Genomic DNA, 20,276 nt, shown 5'->3' with positions numbered 1-20,276 from the left:
TAAAAGTCAGGGGCACGTACATAAGAGAGGAAAAAGAGGCTTTTTAAATTGTTTAATTTCTGCAGACGAATGAGCAAGATAGATTTTTATAGTTGCGAAATGACACCAATTCAGTTCAAACACAGCTCGATTATTTTCTGGGTTGGGATGTGATTGACTCAATACAGTTTGTATAGTGTGGACATTCAACAAATATTTGAGCGCCTGCCGGGTATCCAGCGCTGTTAGCCATTGGCGGAGCTGAAGGTGGACTGGGGCACGCAACAGTCACTGTCGTTTCTGGCCTCAAGTGGGCGTCTTGTAGCTGCACCTGAAGCCTGCCTTTTCTGCGCAGATTTCTCAGTGCCAGAACCACCTAGCAGTTTCTTTTTGCGATTCTGTTAACTTGTGTCCTTAGTCCTGACGGGGGGAAATAAGCAAAACGCATTCACCACACAGCAGAGAGTGCAGTGGCCCGGCTGGCAGAGAGGTGATGAAGCTCAGCGAAGGTAACACGGGACAAAATCACCACCAGTTCTGAGCTGCTCTGACACATGACCAAATAACAGGTTTAGCTTTTTCAGGCCACTTCAGTAGTTAGGTACACAAGAAAGAGGCTTTCCTTCCGCTTTTGCTGACATTCTCCCTAGATGGGGAAAGATGAGGCATTTACTCTTGGAGAGCTTTACTTACAAGTCAGTGCTTAACTGGTAGGATACTGACAAAAGGTCTTCACTAAGGCCTGGCACCAAGCTGATGGTCATCTGCCAAGAAATAGGAAATCTCCAAAACCCATGTATTTAAAGACTGTTTTATTTATGGCAAGGTAAACAATAAGTGCCAATATTATTCATTTAGGTCCTAATATCTAATACTCGTTTGCAGAGCTTTGCGAAAACATTTATCTAAGAATACCATCAAAATAACCTTCTAAAGCTGGCTATTAATTGCCCTTTGTGTCAGATTTTGCACTAAGCGCTCTACATACATTATCTGTTATCTATTTTTAGTTCCATTGTACAGATAAGGAATTTGAGGTTACAGAACTCTCAACTAGTGCACCAGGGATTCAACACAGTTCCTTAGTTCCAAATAGTGGGCTTTTCTACTGCCGTTTGCCTTGGTAACAAGTCAGTACATTAAATGTTTATTATAGTGATAATTAAAATAATTTAATTTCTAGGGACATAAAAATACAACTTAAATATATTTTATATACTTTATTGTCCTTCCTTTCCTTTCCAACCTATGGTATATTTTCAGTCTCTTATTAAATAGCACTACTTGTTGTGATAGCTTATTGTTTTCTTCCTATCAAAAATGGTAGGCAAATCAACAATCTCCAAACCTTGAGAAGCCCATGGGAAATCACATATTGTTTTTTAAAATAACAAAGTGTTTTCTCCAGGAAGATGAAAATAGTTTAAGAGGTATAATTTAAATATTCAAAAGACAATAAAGAGCATGTTTAAGAGTTTTCATTAATTTAACCTATTGCTTAAGAGACTAAAATACATTGAAGCCATACTAGTATGGTTAGCAGAACAAGATACAGTTCTTAGGACGTTTATAAGTTAAGGAATGACAAATGAGGACTGGTGTTGTGGCTCAGTGATAGTGTACTTGCTTGATATGTGTGAAGCACTGGGTTTGATCCTCAGCATCACATAAAAAATTTTTTAAAATATCGTGTCCATTAAAAAAAATTATAATTAATAAACATCAATAAATATTTATTTAATAAATATTAATAAATATTTAATATTATTGAACTTCTATTTATATAATTTAAATGTATAATTAAAAATATTTTTAAAAGGAATGACAAGTGAGAAAATAATTTATTTTAAATAATCAGATTGCAATCCAATGCTTGTTAATAACTGGGGAAATAACGGTAATACATTGAAGAAACGGCTCCTTCAGGAGACAGTAAGGGAACACTTACAGGATTCTTGACACTTCCAGGATTCTTGACACATCTTAAAAAGTGATTCAGAACTGTTGAGGTGAAGGCACAATAGACAGGAGGGGGCCTTTGCAAGGGAGGAAATTATTTGCCACATTTGGAGAACTGCAAGTAAACTGCCCTGAAGTGAAGAATCCATATGAAAATGAGGGAGATGAGACAAGTGGATAGGCCAAGATGGACCTTGTAAGTCATGCTTTGGAATTTAAACCATATCCTGCAGAAAATGGGGGTTCACATAAGGGTTCTAAGTAAGGTAAGACGTACTGTGCTCTGTAACTGTTAAGAGTCGTCTGCAGAAATGGAAGGGCAGTGGAGCCAGGGGCAATTTACCAAGAGATTAGTGAGAAAAATGTCGGGGGAAACAATGAGGGCTTGAATTCAAGACAGAGAACAAGAGGAAAATGAACACTTAAGAGGCAAACAGAGCAGCTAACAGTTTATTTATGAGGAGCTGGTCAAGACTCAAGGTTACATGGAATATGCTTCCCAGGATACAGTAACTTGATTAATAATAGATGAAATATGGACTTGTAGAAGACAAGTAGGTTTGGAGAAGCATCAGATCTTTGAGGAACTAATGCAACATGTCAGAGAAATCCTACACACAGTTGGAAACGCAAACCTATAATGCAAATCTGAATAAGAAAATCATCAACATATTGGTGGTGGTCAAAGTTACAGGTATAAAGGATAAGGTACAGAAATTATGTGTTTGGAATGAGAATGGGAGTCAAAGGTGGGACTCTGGGGAATCCTTTCCTTTCTTCCAATTTAGAAATAGTTTGAAGCAAAAAAACCTGAAATGAAGACCTATTAATATAAATCAATTCTATCCTAATAATTTTAAATAAAGTTTTCATTTTTGCACTAATGTTCTTGCATAATTTATACCTTATATAGTTGCATTTCACGTCATTATTTCAAACAATGTTAATTGGTTGGTGTTCTAGAGTAGTTGATTAAGTAATGCCTAACATAAGACTGATTTGTACCATTTCAAAAACACTTATTCAGTGATTTATTTTTACTTGTATGAAGGTAAGCATCAAAACAAATTGAGGTTATAGTGCTTTTAATGAAACACCTTGAATGCTAAGAAAAGATGGATATAAAATATTTTATATTTTTAAAATAAAATATAAAATGTGTTTTGGCATTGTTTTTTAAGGAAACAGGTGTGAGACCTGAACACCTTTAGGTGGACTAACTTCTGGTTGATAATTGATTTGTGCATTTGACCTAAAAGGAAAATATTAATTCTTTCAAGTCACAAATGAAGTGATTCTTTCACTAAGACATTTTGGGGCATTTGCCATAGGCTATGCACTGTTCTAAAAATTAAAAATAATTAAATATAGTTCCTGAGAAGATAAATATAAAACAGACATAAACACAAAATAAATAATTGTGCTCTAATAAAACAATAGATGGTCTGTGGTGTCAGAGAAAAAAATTCCTCAAGTTATCTCTTAAGTGTTTTAGAAGTGGCCAGTCTGTTTTGTAGTATAGTTACAACTAAAATTATTTTACAACACAGAAATATTTTCACATCAAATGGGAAAATCAGTTTTGCAATACATATGGGAAAAGTCACACCCAAATAAAAACAGGAGTATGTGTTTATAAATGTAAGATAAAAACAATAAAGTTTTTGAAATACTAAGGTATTTATACCCTATGAGGAAATATTTTTATTTTATAATCCTCTTGAAAGCCTCTTTTAAACCCCCCTTTCTCCCTTTATTTTTTTCCTTTTCTTCTCCAGTTAGAATCTGAATTGTAGCAAGGAATTGTTCCAAGACCCCAACATTTTACAGGTAATGGGTGAAAATTTATGCAGATGATTTATACAAATTGACCAGTAAATGAGCAGTGTGCACACACATGCACACACACACGCACACATACGCACAGAGAACTAAATACATTAAAGAAATGTTGAGATTAAGATAATACAAATACTTAACCTCTCAGTTAATGCCATGAATTTTACTTTTTTCGTGATCGCCTTATCATTAAACTCACTTTTAGTCATAGAACTATAGAAATATAATGTAGATAAAGTTGCAAATGATCCTATTTATTTATTTGATTTTACACAATTCAGATTTTGAATTTCTAGATTATTAGCCTTAAACAATCAGACTAAATTAATGCCCTGTTATGATTTCAATAAGAAATGTGCCCCAGAGTTTCCTGTGCTGAAGGCTTGTTTCCCACTGCAGCATTGTTCAGATGGGGATTTAAGGAAATAGTTGACTGAATCCTAAGGGCTCTGATCATATAAGTGTATTCACCCACTGATGGATTAATGATTTGATGGCACCGTGGGGAGGTGGTGGAAACTCTATGAGGTTGAGTCTAGTTGGAGGAAGTAGGTCACTGGGAGAGTATCCTCAAAGGATATTTCTTGTTCCTGGCCAGTTCCTTTGTCTCTCTCTACTGTGTGTCTGCCATGAGCTGAACAGCTTTCCTCTGCCACACCCTTGTGCCATGATGTTCTACCTCACCTCAGGCCCAAAGTAATGGTCCTAGTCGACCATAGGCTGAAACTTCTGAGACAATAAACCAAAATAAAGCATCCCCCCTCTGTTTGTGTGTTTGTTTCAGGTATTTGTCACAGCAATGAAAAAAATATGTGATTTCAGAAATTTCCTAATTTTAATAAGAATGTTTGATTTCAGATACAAAGCTGCCATCCTTCTGTTCCTATTAAATCTGTGTTCATTCATTAGTGATTGATTTCAGTTTGGCTGCCTTTAATTTTCCATGTCATTAGAATTTGAAGGAAGTAAACAAATGTGAGTTGGAATGCACAGCAAAGGGAGAGAAAAAAAAAAGTAGAAGCACATCATGACCTATGTGTTCAAAGGGTCAGGAGGAAAGTCTTGCTCTAATTCAAGATACATGTATGTGTGTGACTATTATGGTCTACATAGAAACAGATAGTCAGCCTAGGAGAGGATGTTTGTGTTTCAAATGTTAAGAGAGCCACAAACTATGGGATTTTTCTGACACTGGTTAAAATAGGAATTATGCACATAAATGGATAAAGCAATAAATAACCAGAGCCTTTTTCTTTCCAGCTTTCATAATTTTTTGTACTTATATTGACTTTGTTGTTAAACACATTTTTTTTGCTAGTCAATAACATTTATTGAGTGTGTATTTTGTATTAAGAACTGCAATAGGACACTGTACACAGAAAATTGCATTGATTGACTAGGAATTCAAACAAAGTCTCACTCAAGAAATGAGAATTCTACTGTTTAAAAAAAACTTATACTACTTCAAGAATAAAACTAAAGAAAATAAAACTAAAGTGAAGTATAGTTGTTAAGGAGAAAAATTAATGTGTTTTTATTTACTATTACTATGGTCTACATCAGTTGTTACCAAACTTTTCATTCCCAAGACCCATTTGGACCCTTGAAAGTTAGTACTGACCCCAAAGAAGTTTCTTTGGGTATGAATTATATTGATCAATATTCCTCATATTAGAAAAATAAAACTTCTAAGAAAATTTAGAAATAGATATTCATCTAAAAAAAAAAACCAAACCTGTCACATGCCATACATTACATATTTTTATTTTAAAAATACCGTATTTCCAATATAAAATGTTGAGTGATGAGTGGTACTATATTACACTCTACAAATCTCTTTAATGTCTGACTTAATAGTTTCATCTGAAATGTCCTATCAACTTCCATATTTAATTTAGTTCAAATAGATGAAAAAAATGAACTTCACATAGATATTTAGTTGGTAAAGGTATATTTTAATAGCCTTTTTATATAATTATGCACATTCTTCTTTTATATTACACCAAAATTCAACAGTGATAGCATCTTAAAGGTTAGGTACAATGTTAAATGAAAAACATATCAGTAAACTTTTCTTGTTAGGTAGTATTTTAAAATCTGTTATTGTATCTTGTGCTTTGAATGGATCTTTTACCTATGCATCATTTTTAATGTAACTTATTGGTCATTCAGAAAATATTGGTTCACTAAATTATGTATTTTCCAGATATGGACACATTTTATTACATAGTATTAAAAAACATGTTTATCAATAGCCACCAATCTCACGAGAAAAGTCTTCAAGTACTGGGAAACTATTGAGCTCACAGTTGCAAATACAAGTTTTACAAAACTATAATTTTCACTTGAAAACTTGAATTTTATCACTGGCAACAGTACTGTCAGTTGTTTTCATTAAAGTGACAAGCTTGCTTTATTCATATTTGAGAAAATGTCTGCAGAATATCCAGGTCTGAATAATTACAATTTGTCTGTCAGATCTTCCCTCAAGTAAAAATGGGGTCCCATGAAACCACAGCTAGTTCAACCTGCAAACACCCATCACGCTTCATTATGCAGAAACACTTTATGTAATACTTGCCATTTTGCCTCATAGAATATTTTTTAAAGTAACCCAAGTGTCAAGATTTAGTAAAATTAATGATTTTTACTGCTTACCCAGGATCATTTCTGAGTGAAACTGGTCTCTCTCTCTCTCCCTCCCTCCCCTATTCCCCCCACCCCCCTTCCCCTCCCCACTCCGTGTGTGTGTGTGTGTGTGTGTGTGTGTGTGTGTGTGTGTGTGTCTGTCTTTCTCTCTGTGGTGAGTATGCACCAGTGAGAACTCATGATTACTAGCCCATTTAGGTTTACTGCCTTCACTCTTGCTAAGGCCAAAGCAATAGGACCACCACAATTTCTGTGACATCAGGGCCAGGCCATAACAGTGAAAATGACTAGCAAAGTCTTAGCATTCTTAGGAAAATAGTTAAATATTTTAAGTTCTCCAGAAAGGGTCTCAGACCATTTCTGAGAACCCCTTGTCTTCAGGGTTATGTCTTTAATTTTACTATTGCACAACAAACATATTGGAACCACTCACCAACTATACACCTCAAATATTATTCTCCCAACCTGATTTAAAGGAAAGGTTAGTACTAAACTATGTTGAACAAATTTTATCCAGTGATTCCCGTTACACTTATGTATATAAGTTCTGAAAATGTTTTTCCTTCAAACGATAGGTATCTAGTTTTTCATGAACTTTTATGCAATCTGCCCTTCAAAATGCATTATAATAAATTAACAAGATTGTTCTACCATATTAATAAACAACATTCATTTTGACATAAAATTATTTTACATTTGGTAACCTGAAAACTTTAATCAAACATATCATGATTTGGATCTAAATTTAAACATTATAAATCATTATTATAAATCTGAAATTTCCCTGAATTTCTTAAGCTAAAAAATATCTGTCCCCATCTGATGATTAAGTATAAAAATATATTCATGCTACAGTTAGAATTTTCAATTTGATGTTATTTTTCTTTTAATATGGACATCTAGGAATAACTTAATTTTGCTCAAGTGATAGTGAATTTATATTTGAAACAAAATTTGGAAATTTAGAACTAAGAGTTTGCATTATATAAAACACAATTCCTAATCAGACATTATTAGACTCTGTACTATTCTTTAAGGATAAAGCCAAAATTTCTGAATTGTTTGTAGCCAACATCATATTTTTACATCTTACTCTATAGTAAATAACACAGAAATAATCTACATAAAAATAAATCTGTAACAATCATTTTGTTAATACTGCTCTTTTTATATAATTTATTTGTGGGGGGAAATGACTCAAACCCAAATAGAAGTAGATATATGCCTGCATGTGTGTGTATGCTCCTGAGGGAGTGTGTGTTTGTGTGGTGTGTGTGAGAGTGAGAAAATAGGGATGAGAGAGAGTGAACCCCATATATGGAAGGTTAAATTCTCTTCACTATTAAGAAGTCTATACATATTTTTATAATTAAATCCCTGATTTTTTTAATCAAAACTAGTTGTACAGCTTTAGCAGACCGATGCCTTTCTGATCCTTTCTCAATTTCTCTGCACTCTTTGGAAGTATGGCTCACAGCTGGTGAGAACATTTCCAGTTCTCCATAGTTCTGTAGTTTCATAGAGTCATTGCAAGATGATAGTGATGTCCTGGTATCTTTTAGAGACTGAACAGTAAACGTTTTAACAACCTACAAATCTGTATTGTAATAACAATTGCTTATTTTCCTTCTTGGTAGAATTCTTAATTTTGAAAGAAAAAAATCCCTCCATTGTGTCTTTCTATTCAACATTATCCCTGTCACACACATACACATGTGTCCACCTGCACACGTACACCCAGGAGTTCCTTAGTATTGCATTGTTTTTCTCAGCCACATGACAACATTTTCTTCTCATAGTACTTTTTTATTAATAAACCCAAATTCAAGAAGATTTTTGTATTTCCAAATTTTACAAATATAGAAATATCCATAAGATGGTGCTGTATCTTTAATTTAATTTGGTCAGATTCTTGAATGCTAAAACACATCTATTATAAATGTAGATAGAAGACTGAGTTGGAGTTTCATGTTTAATAGATCTTATGGTGTGCAGCTGAGAGTGTAATTATAAGCAGAATGTTAAAAATAACTTGATTTTCCCAAATCATACAATTAATTGCTAAAGTGTCTTTGTTACAGATGTATTTGCCAACTATAGGTTAAAAAAAAGTAAAATTCTCATTTCAGCCAACATTTTCTGAAGAATAGTCACTTTGCACATACCATATTAGACAAATGGAGTAGTTGAATTATTTACAATATCAGTGTCTACCAAGGTCAACAGTAGTCTTCAAAATTGCTTTAAAATCCCAATTTGATGGAAATTAGAAATGACATTGCAGGAAAGCACTTCCTTTCACATGTTGAAGAACTGTGGAGGAATACCTCAGAAATTTTTAATATTTAGTAAAATTATTTACTCGATGAGGGCACAGTAATTTAAGACATGTTAACTGTGTGATCTAGTTCTTATTTAGGATCATTAGTCAAAAAAAGTAATATTTCATTCCCCTCTTATTACTTGTAAACAATTAATAAGTAGAATGCTTGTAAGCATTCTATTAAGTAGAAACTGGTTATATAGTCCTTTTTTTTAAAGATGAATTATCTTATGTCAAAGTGATAAAAAGCATTTAGAGTGGAGGTGACTAAATGACAAGACAGGAAAAGCCTGTTTATGAAAGGAAATATTAGGAGACATGAGGGCAATAATATCTATTTAAGTACATCCAAGGCAGAAAACAAATCACCACCACATAACTACATGGAACTCTTAAATATTTATTGCTATGATTTGGGAACAAATTCAATTTCAAAGATTTGCTTTTCTTTCAATTGCTTAGAATATTTTCTCTCTTTGAACAGTGCCACTTTCTGAATGAGGCATCATTATATCTCTTAATCCAAGATGATGCTATAATTGTGCTATAATTTTGAATAGATTCATAGTCATGATAAACTGATAATAAACAGATTCCTATATACCACTACATTGCAAAATTAAAAACCTAACAAATAGATATTCTTAAAAACTTTTATGCATAATAAGCTACCATTTTCGTTGGCAAAATATACTGATCTTGAAAAAAATTATAAAATTCTAAGAAACATGTGATACCCATTCGTGACAGCATTTTTACCTTTCCAAAAATTTCCCAGAACTTTAAAACAATTTTTTCGGATATATTTTTCTTACTCAAGCTTTTTAAATAACTTTGGAGTTTATGTAACTAAGACAACAGCAAAATTGAGATTACTTTGATTTAGAATAAAAACTTTAAGATACTAAAATTTGCTAATATTGTCAAACAACCATTTTCAATATTAACATGGTCCACCAACATTTTGACTTTCCATTTTCCACTCCTTTTATGATAATGTTTGTTATATCATGATAAAAAAATAGTCATTTATATGAATGGAAACTTCCACAGACCATTTTCCATGACAGTGTTGTTCTGTTTATCGGGGAAATAGTTTTATGATGCATAAAAAACATGTCCTATGAGCATTAAAAGGATTAACAAGATCTATATTACTCATGACTTTTGTTTGTGCATTCATTTTAAAAATAGATAAACAGGACCTGCTAAAAAAAAGTGCTTCAGAAGAGATAAAAAAGAAGATAAATATCTCTATCTAAAAGACTAAGGGAATCCAGGGAAAAGTCTTATCTACAGAAAATCTTCTGATATCAGTCAGAAGACCATGAAAAAAATGCCAGGATCGAAGCTACAGATGGGGGTTTTTATTATGGAAATCCCTGAAGCTTAATTAATCCAATGGATATTTATTAATAATTCTCTTTGAGCCTGGCACTCTGATGAATGGAGGGAACAGAATGATGAGCATCATCGATATAATTTCTCCTTATGAAACATAGAGTTTACATACAAAGATAGATATTATTTCAAAAACCACACAAAGATGCAATGCATGATGAAATCATTATTAAAATGTTAAACTTGCCAGGGGCAAAGAGTTCATATGACATGACCTCCTATGATAGTAAAATGAGGGAAGCAAAGAGGTGCCTGAGCTGACATCTTCAGGATAAGTGTGAGCTGGAGAGTGCTTCATGGTTTTTCTGGGATTTGCTTCAAAATTATGGGGTGGGGTTCAGGTGGGTTCTTTGGATGAAATAAGATTAGACACATTGTTAATATGTATGTGTTTGATAACTGTAACAATAAAAACTGTGTGTGTGTGTGTGTGTGTGTGTTTGTGTGTGATTTTAGGCAGAAGGTAGGACATGCATGAAGGCCCTGAGGCAAGAAGGAACTGAGTTTTTTTCCTCAGATCCTGAAAGGAAAAAAAAAAAAAAAAAAAAAAAAAAGATTAGTTGGAGCGTAAAGAACTAGAGGCAGACAGCCCAGGGCCCTTAGAATTGTAGGAAGACTTTTGGCCTTTATGCTAAGAGCAATGATGGCCGTTAGGCATCAGAGTAATATTCATGGTTGTTTTTTTTTGGAATAAAAATCATTCCAGTTTTACTGTAGAGATTAAAAGAAGGCAAGAATGGATGAAGGCAATGGAAATGGAGGAAATGAAATGATTGGAAATACAGGATATATAATTGAAACACATTGATGAGGAAGTGAATATTAGTCAAAAATGAGGTAGCCATGTTAAGATAGTCTCCCAGCAATTTTTTTCATTTCATTTTCTTCTATTTTATGCATACATGTGATAATTGTGGTTAAAATACAACACACTTTACCACCCAAAATTCATATCAATCATTTCTTTCAATGGCACTTTTATATAAATTAAATTATTTTAACTAATACAAAAAGATATAAAATGCACATAATATAGGGTACCATATCTCCCAAATTTTTGTCTATGCAATTTTGAGCTTAAAAATTGTTGAAATTAATTTTTTTTTGTTTTCATCTGATTTCAACAATAACACGTTTGTCTTAATTTCTTCTTCATACCATAGAAATTTGAGCATTTCATACAACCTTTTCTCTTTCAAAAGATGTTAAGTCCCTACTATAGAGCTAACTTCTTTCCATTTAGCTTTGGTTTCCTCTGGTGTCTGGGGACCATAAAATTAGGTAAGCTTTGATGAGTAGAATAATATACTGGATACTGCTAAGGAATACAGGGCATAAGTTATACTTACTACTTAATTCCTTTCTGCAATTCTATAATTTTGCATATCAAGAATTGATAGGGCGTGGGGGCGCATGCTGGTAATCCTAGCTGCTTGGGAAGCTGAGACCAGGAGGATCAAAGACGGTTTCAACAAAAGTGAGGTGCTAAGCAACTCAGTGAGACCCTGTATCTAAATAAAATACAAAACAGGGCTGGAGATGTGGCTCAGTAGTCAAGTGTCCCTCAGTTCAATCCGCAGTACCCCCCAAGACATTTTTAAAAAAGAATTTTAAGCATATGGTCTTTGGGCAGATACAATAGATATTCAAGAACTAAAATGAAGAAATCATGATGAAAATTCACAGCAAAGGTAATTAAAAGATTGATCTTTTCCTTCCTTTCTTTCAATACTATGTTTGGTCTATAACCTGTAACACATTAATGACACTGATATATTAAATTACATTGCTAGCACATACTAATTAGGTGCCAGAAATGGTACAGGATTAGGAATAGCTATTAAAAGATCTTAACTTAAAAAGAGTTTCACTCAAAACTCTCATGAGAATATCTGTCACAAGATGAGATACTACAATGAAGGATATTTAAGTAAAATTTATTGCTTCCAGATTGTTAGTGGGTTTCATGTTGCTGATGCAATATTATTCAAAGGTTTAATATTTTAACAGAAAAGGTTGGATCTGAATAACCCTTTAACTACACTATCAAAAACTTTCTCAGGAAATCATCAGAGAAGTTTTGAGATAAAAAGGCAGACTAGGTTATAATAGAAAGTAGAACAAGTTAAATAGCATCTTTAGTTTGAATTTCTCTGTGATTTGATGTGAGGAACAAACTGTCTCCCTAATGCAAACTCTTACCATAGCCTTAACCTGAATCCTAAGTCATTTGAATGCAAATGTCTTAAAAGTGAGGAATATCATCAGGTTATCCTGCTTTATGATATATAGTGAAGGAAAAGGACGAATGGATATTTTATTCCTAACAGAGTAGACTAATTTTCAATCCAGATATTCATTTGGTTGTTTTCTGAACTATCTGTATTTTATAAATAAATCTCTTTTTAAAACTGTAGAACAAATACTAATTAAAACAACCATCTATTAATAAAACATTCTATGGACCAAAGAGCAACCTGCGAAAGGACTGCAGTGACATTTCATGTTAATATCAGAATTTACAGAACATTAGTTTGGGTACCGTTAGTTGGGTTGTAGGGTTAGGAATTAAATGAACACCTTCTGTATATCAAATACAAATTTTTATACCACCGTTATAAGAATAATGACCTCCTTGATTTTTTCCCTATTCTTTTCAAATACAGAAATTAATTGCATCTCTAATTATAAACCTACTTTGTGTATTTGCAATTTATGAACTGAAGGAACTGTTTTAAAAGAATTCATTCAATTCAATTTAACAAGTATTTACTGAGCACATACTACACACCAGACACTGTTCTAGGCACTAAGGATGCAACAAGAAGCAAAATAGATGTAAAAAACACTTGTATTTCTATCACACTTTAAACATTTTCAAAGATCTTTAGTGGCTATTACTTTATTACTTATGAAAATCTTACAAGGAAATCACTGATTAAGATTTATCAAGTTTTAGATCTCTGAATTAAAGACCCATAACTCTCCTGAGTTAAAGATCTTTACTTAATCTGCCAACTGGTTAGCTTTACCTGCATGTCTAAAAATAGCTCCTTTTTTCCTCTAAGAGGGGCAGAGTGGTATGGACTCTGTGCCTATTATTTTCAGGGTTCAAATCCTTCCTGCCACATCTGTGAATGAAGAACAAACCTCTTAAAACTTGGTGGAATAACTGTGTAATCTACTAATCTCTCTTGCCTGTGGGTTACCTGATCCATGCCAGGCTGTGCTCTAAGTAAAAGATTGGTTCCAGATCTGCTCTACTGATCTTTCATCCCCTTTGTAGCTATTTAGGGAATAGTCTCATGATGATACAGAGGCAAAAGAGGAGAACCCACCTCTACATGCATATTTTTAATCCTCTGTATCTTATTAGCTAACATTCCATTGGAATTTGCTTCAAAGGTAAATAGTAGTCTTTAAAAGTCCTTCAAAATATCCAAGTGTTTGGAAAGAGGAATGATATTGCATGCAAGCACTTCCTTTCAAAGTGGAAATGCTTGCCTGGGGCCAGGAGCAGAGGAAGAGATTGATTGCAAGGGACCACAAGGAATATTCTGGGCAGTAGTTTCAAGAGGAACATATATTTGTCAAAACCACTTGTACGTTATACCTCAATAAAGGTTGATCATAAAAATAAAAAAAAAAATTTCATAGACACATGGAATGAAGAAAATATTCTATGGAGAATTAACATTTTATTGGTGGATAATATTTAAAACAAAATAAAAGAACAGTAATATTGCCACATACTTGCAAAAATGTACTTTAGTGCTTAAAAATCAACATTGTATAGAAGATGGAGAGCATAATAATCAAATATAATTTTTTATTAATTTTTACTCTCAGATACTATGAAATTCTTACTTCTGCCTCACCTCTCCTTTCTGTCTTCCTTTAGTGGACAGATAATCATTGCTTTCTCTTTTTTCTTTCACCTCTGTAGTTATTCCCATGACTGTACAAATTAGAAAAAAGATCCATTACACAAAAGGGTTGATGTTTTCTTTTTAATTTGTGAAAGAACTTTCACTTATGAAATCAAAATACTAGAGGTAGTATATGTAATTCCATTAAAGCAGTTTTGAATACTGATACACACACAAAAGAATTAAACATTTTACACATAATCTCCAGAATTCAGAGAAAGTACTCTCAGGGTCATAGTAATGTATTAACACTTCTGAAATGGAAAAGAACCAAAGTAATGCCATTTTGTTCTGACCTGACTCCATTGTATGCTTGCTTATAATGTTTTCTTTTCAGCCTCCTGACTGCTGTATCTATGTTGACGGTACAGTAGGACCTTCCCTCCACCCTGAATGTGGCCCTGATGTGTAACAAAATAACTCTGAAATGTATAATCAAAACAATTCTCTCATGTCATCTAAATATCTGTCTCAACAGGCTCTTTCTGACCTATGTGTGCCTCAATTGTTCTTGTGGGTTTTGCCTTTACAAACTTGTACTTCCAAAATTCAGGTGCTGGGAGTTCTTTGGGGTGTTAGCCTGCTCTCACCTGCTTGCCTGGCATGCTCATTAAAGGACTTTCTTCCACTTTCAATTTGGCTCCATATGTGTGGTGGTTTGTACTTCTTGAGCACTCCATAACACTTCCAAAAGCTCATGAAATTCAGACCAAATTTAGTGCATCTCTGGAAGACCCTTGTTGGTTTGTGAAGGGTTATGGAAAATAATATCCCTACAAGACAACTCCCCCCAGAAAAACATAGGGACAGTGTGACTCGGAGGAGGGAAGGGAAATTAGTCAAACATTAAACCTCTTCAGATATACCTTTTCCCAATAACAATGGGCCCATTTTCTGGGTATGGAGCTGGCCCCCCATGTTACAGGAGTCTGGGTTTTTATAGTTTCATTGGAGACTGTGGACATGCAGTTTGGACAGTCAGGGCTAGTTGTACAGGTTAGAGAACTTTAACATAGGAAGGTAGTTGTAGAAATGTTGAAACTCATTATTATCTGGGGAGATAGGGGTCCAGATCCTGAGGGATGAGTACTCAAATCTCACCCATTGCTTTTCTTTCTCTGGGATCCATTGTTTCCCAGAGTTTCAATATTTGCTCTGCCTCCATTTAGGGCTGATTTGCAATGGGGGAATGTCAAAGTCCAGGGCTCAGCATTTCAGTATTTGCCTCCTTCCTTCAAAATGCATTGTGGTTGGGAAGGGGTAAATGTTTGCTTTTGGTGAAGATATTGGGGATGAACCCAGGAAGGGATGAAAATTTGCTTTTTACCCACTGGGCCCATTGTTATTGGAAAAAGGTGTGTCTGGAGAGGTTTAATGTTTGGCTGATTTCCCTTCCCTCCTCCAAAGTCACACTGTTCCTCAGTGTTTTTAGGGGGAGCTGTCTTGTAGGGATATTATTTTTCATAACTCTTTAATTTGTACCTGCTTTCCCTCACAATTGGCATACTTGAATCTACAAATTGATCTTACATGTTTTTCTTTCTTTATTTCTAACTTAGAAAGTTTATAGAGAATAGAGTGGAGTTTAAAGGTTCATTTCCAAAATAAGCTCATTTTTTTCTTTAGTCCAGCCAAAATCACAGTAAAACCTTTAACAGAAGAGCTAGTTCTATTAGTTCCAGCTAATTTTTTTTTCCAATTTCAATAGTTCAAAGGACTACTATTAAAGAATTACTGTAAATGCAGTTGTTTTAGTCAGCTTTTTCACTGCTGTGACTAAAAGACCTGACCAGCACAACTGTAGGGGAGAAAAAGTTTATTTGGGGACTCAGTTTCAGAAGTCTCAGTCCATAGACAGCCAGTTCCATTCCTTGAGGACTGCAGTGAGGCAGAACATCATGGCAGAAGACTGTGGTGGAGGGAAGCAGCTCACATGATGATCAGTAAGCAGAGACAGAGAGTCCACGTGCTAGAAACAAAATATATACCCCAAATGCACAACCCCAATGCCCACCTCCTCCAGCCACAACCTATGTGCCTTCAATTATCACTTTGTTAATCCCAATCAGGGGATTAATTCACTTATTGGGTTAAGACTCTTACAACCCAATTATTTCTCCTCTGAACCTTCTTGCATTGTCTCACATGTGAGCTTCTGCGGGACACCTCACATCCAAACCATAACAACAGTCACATGAGATTCTTTAGAATAATAATCAAATATGCATATTCGGAGAATTTTAGAAGCATTGCCATTTATGTAAGTAAAATTTTTTTGGCATATGAATACCTACCTATATGCTACATGTTTACCAAACCTGCAATAGCTGAAATTGGGAGGAAAAAAGAATGATTTGGGGGAATAGGATAAAATTATTAGCATTTTAGTAGATAATTTTTATGGTCCATTATCCAAATATTTCATAATCCAGTTGTATGCACAATGATTTATCATACATGAGAACATGGGGAAGTTTGCAGCATTTTAAAATAAACAGCAAAACACTATTAATATTCTTTCCCATCACTCTCAACAGTTTATTTGAATTCTAGAGTTTATGTAATAAGATATTCATAGGCTAAAACCCTGAAGACAGACACCAATGAATCCAAAAAATAAGTAGATGACTAACTGAAGATTTTAAATTTGCTTTCCTATAAGACAATAACCAACGAACAATAAAAGTACAATCCTGGCATGACTGCCTCTTGTTGATGCTATTAATTTTCAGCAGTAAAATTACCTGTAATTTTTCCAAAGCTACCCTAAGTTTACAGCCTTCATTCCCATAATGCAATTTCATTATTATTTGAAACTAAACATCTAATCACGCTGAGAGTTAATATTTCATTAGTTAATTGGAATAAAAATAATAGTAACTGCTGATGTTAAATCCAAAAAACATTGCTTCAACAGTAGGTGAAAATGTCTAAACATGCCAGACACCAATTTTACAGCTAAAGAAACTGAGACTTGAAGAGATGTTAAGCTTACTCAGCCAATAAGTAATAGATGTGAAATTTGAATGCAGAGTCTAATTCTAGACTGCAATATAGAGAAGTTATGAAAGGGAACTGTTTCTAAGTTTTAGTTAAAATAATGGCAGAAACTAGGCATATCCTTTGAAGACCTTGATTTAACTAGGGTTATAAGAAATTAGCTTCAGTGGCACTTGGGTCAAGTTTTGTGCTAGGCGCTCAGGCCCCCACTCTGTAATTCCTGGGAGCCTACTATTGAGATTATCATAGACTCTGAAGAAGACAGCACATAAAAGGTTAAAAGAAAATGAGGTAACTGCTGTACTGTAAAGTTCCAAAGAGAGTACTAGGGAAGCAGAGGAGGTGAGGATTGAGTGGCTTCGCAGAATCCATACAGCTACTAGGAGGAGGCATTATCTGAATTCATCAATTAATTATTTTCTTAGAAAATCATTTTAGGTGCCTACCTGTGAAGCAAGATAAAATACAAAAGATGACTAGCAGCAAAACCTGCGGTACTATCAAACCCATGAACCAGTGGCAAAGCAACTGAATAAATTCTTAGTATCCTCAAAGTTGTCAATAATTTCCCCCGAAGTTTGTGTCTGGAGAGTAACTTAACTTAGTATTGGTGAACCAATCATAAAAGAAAAACCACTGAACTATCATTTACATTGTTTGGAAATCAAAAGTATTTTGAAATGATAATGTTTAAGATCAAAGTAAAAATAAAAGTCTCTTGAAAAGTGAGATACAAATTCTCAATTATTTTACCTCTAGTGTAAATTTCTCTAATTTGAAATATTCTGAATTATTAATGTGGCAATAATTCCAAATACTTAATACAACAAAGTATATTTTTCTATTTACTGTAAGGCACACTATAAATTTCATAATCTAATCAATGATATTTTTAATTAAATTTAACTGATATTTAATATGATTAACATTTATTACTCAATTTGTTTTACTTTTTAATTTAGACGAAGTTGTAGGTTATTATCATATGCTTTTTTTTCTCCCAGCAGCTTGCTTTTTATGAACAATTGTTCTGAATCTAGAAGGCATATGTATGTTCTGAATCTAGAGGCCCTACATGTAAGCGATATATGAATCTAAAAGACAAAGAACTGGAGATAAGTAGAGCCAAATCTCTTGGTTTTGTACTACATTCAAACTCTACTTACATTAGCAAAAGAAAATATGAGAAATAAATTCATAGTTATGTTAATTTGGAATAAAAGGACAAATAAGCAGAGACAAGTGAAAAAAAAAATTTAAGAATGGTTTCTAAAGATATTTTCAATCCTGTGGCCTATTCTTTAATCTACCATTATAAAACAGCGACTGAATTGGAGTTCCCCGAAGATGTGAAGACCAGTAAGTCCTCTGGAGAAAGCGTACTCTTATGAGGTCAACCAAAGCAGAACAATGACCTTCCAATCAGAGAAGGAACGAAAGCTGTTGCTGTTGCTAATATTAAATCCAAACAACATAAGAGTAAATTTAATTCAAACAGGCTTAGGCAGTAAAAACATTTTTTGGCTTTTGTGGTTGAAGACCAGAGGCCAGACAGACTTTAGGTGCATTGAATTCAGTCATTTCGACTGTTTCTTCAGTATGCTAGCCTGTGCTTTCCCCTCCAAGTGTTGGATTCCTCAGGCTGCTCTCCTTCATGGTAGTAGAAAAGCTACGGCACATCACCCATGTCCACACCAGAGAAAGGTAGAAAGGACTCGGGGAGCCCTTTTACAAAATCAAGGATGCATTTAAATTTTTTTCACTCAAATGCCTTCAGCAAGCTTCTCATAATTAGCCAGAAGTTGGTGCCATTCCCCTTCAGACTGAATCTGCGGCCAGAGACATACCATGTCCTGATTGGGTTAGGGCTGGATGCTTGAGCCAATCACTGAAGCCCACTTTTCTTCTTAGACCAATCAGGAAAACCCCGGAAGCAGGAGAGCAGGTCAGCTTCCTCTGAGGTACCTGAGTGGTGAGCCCGAAGGATGGTCCTGTAGCATAGATGGGGTTGTGTTTGAAACGGAGAACGGGCTAGATGGTAGGTTCAAGCAGCAAACAACAACAACAACAACAACAAAAACCTGCCTATTTATTGTGCTAAATGTTTAGCAGCATGTTGAGAAAATTAGAGGGAAGAGAAACCCTTAAGAAGACTGAAAGGTAAGTATCGTCAGAAAATTCTGAATCGCTCCCTCTCTAAACTGTATAGGATTAAAAAAAGAAGTCATAATTAATTGTATGAATTAGAATTGATCTGGAGAAATTTAACTGTGATCATTCAGTGTTTTCTCTTATTCATACTGAAATCTACATTAGAAATGAAGTAAGAAGCAGAACTTTCCGTGACACACGTGGATATCAAACAAAAATTGGATTTTAAATGATATTTTCAGGACTGGGGTTGTGGCTCAGTGGCAGAGGGCTTGCCTAGAATGTGTGAGGCACTGGGTTCTATTCTTAGCACCACATAAAAATAAGTAAAATAGTGGCATTCTGTTCATCTAAAGGGACAAACTTTTTTTTTAAATGATATTTTCATTTAGGTGTGTTAAACTAATGTAATTTTCCCTTTAATTCTTTGTAATAAGTAAATAAGATTTATTAGTTAACCAATACCATATGTGTTCTCCCTGATGGTAATAAAGAAACATTGGTGTATGGTGTTCTGTCTTACATGTCTTTGACACATCACATCACTCTGACACTTACTGTTCTACTTCCTTCTTCCATGTTTTAAAACTGTTTTGATTACACTAAACCTACTCAGACAATCTTGTTTAATCTCCCCATTTTAAGGTTATCTGATTAGCAGTCTTAGTTCCTTCTGGTATCTTAATTTAATGCCTCTTTGCCAAGGAACATAACATATGCAAATTTCAAGGGCTGGGATGTAGATATCTTTAAGAGGCCATTATTCTGGCTCTTAAACTGTTAATTACATATGTATCAGAGCTAGGATGCAAACTCAGCCATCAGGTTTTATTGCTTTTATTCTAATCTGTACCTTACTGACTCATGAACTATTTTCTTCCCTATTTTAGGGACTACTGTTTCTGGTTTATGACCACCTTTTCTTTCTTCTGAATTCTGCCCTCATTATTCTCCATCTTTGTAATGAGCTCCCCAAAAGTGTCTTGACAATAAGACGATTTTCTACTGGTTTTCTACTATTCAAGGTTTTTTTCCATACCTATATT

This window comes from Sciurus vulgaris (genome assembly GCF_902686455.1).
Source record: "Sciurus vulgaris genome assembly, chromosome: 8".
Lineage (NCBI taxonomy): Eukaryota > Metazoa > Chordata > Mammalia > Rodentia > Sciuridae > Sciurus > Sciurus vulgaris.
This window is presented reverse-complemented; position numbering follows the sequence as displayed.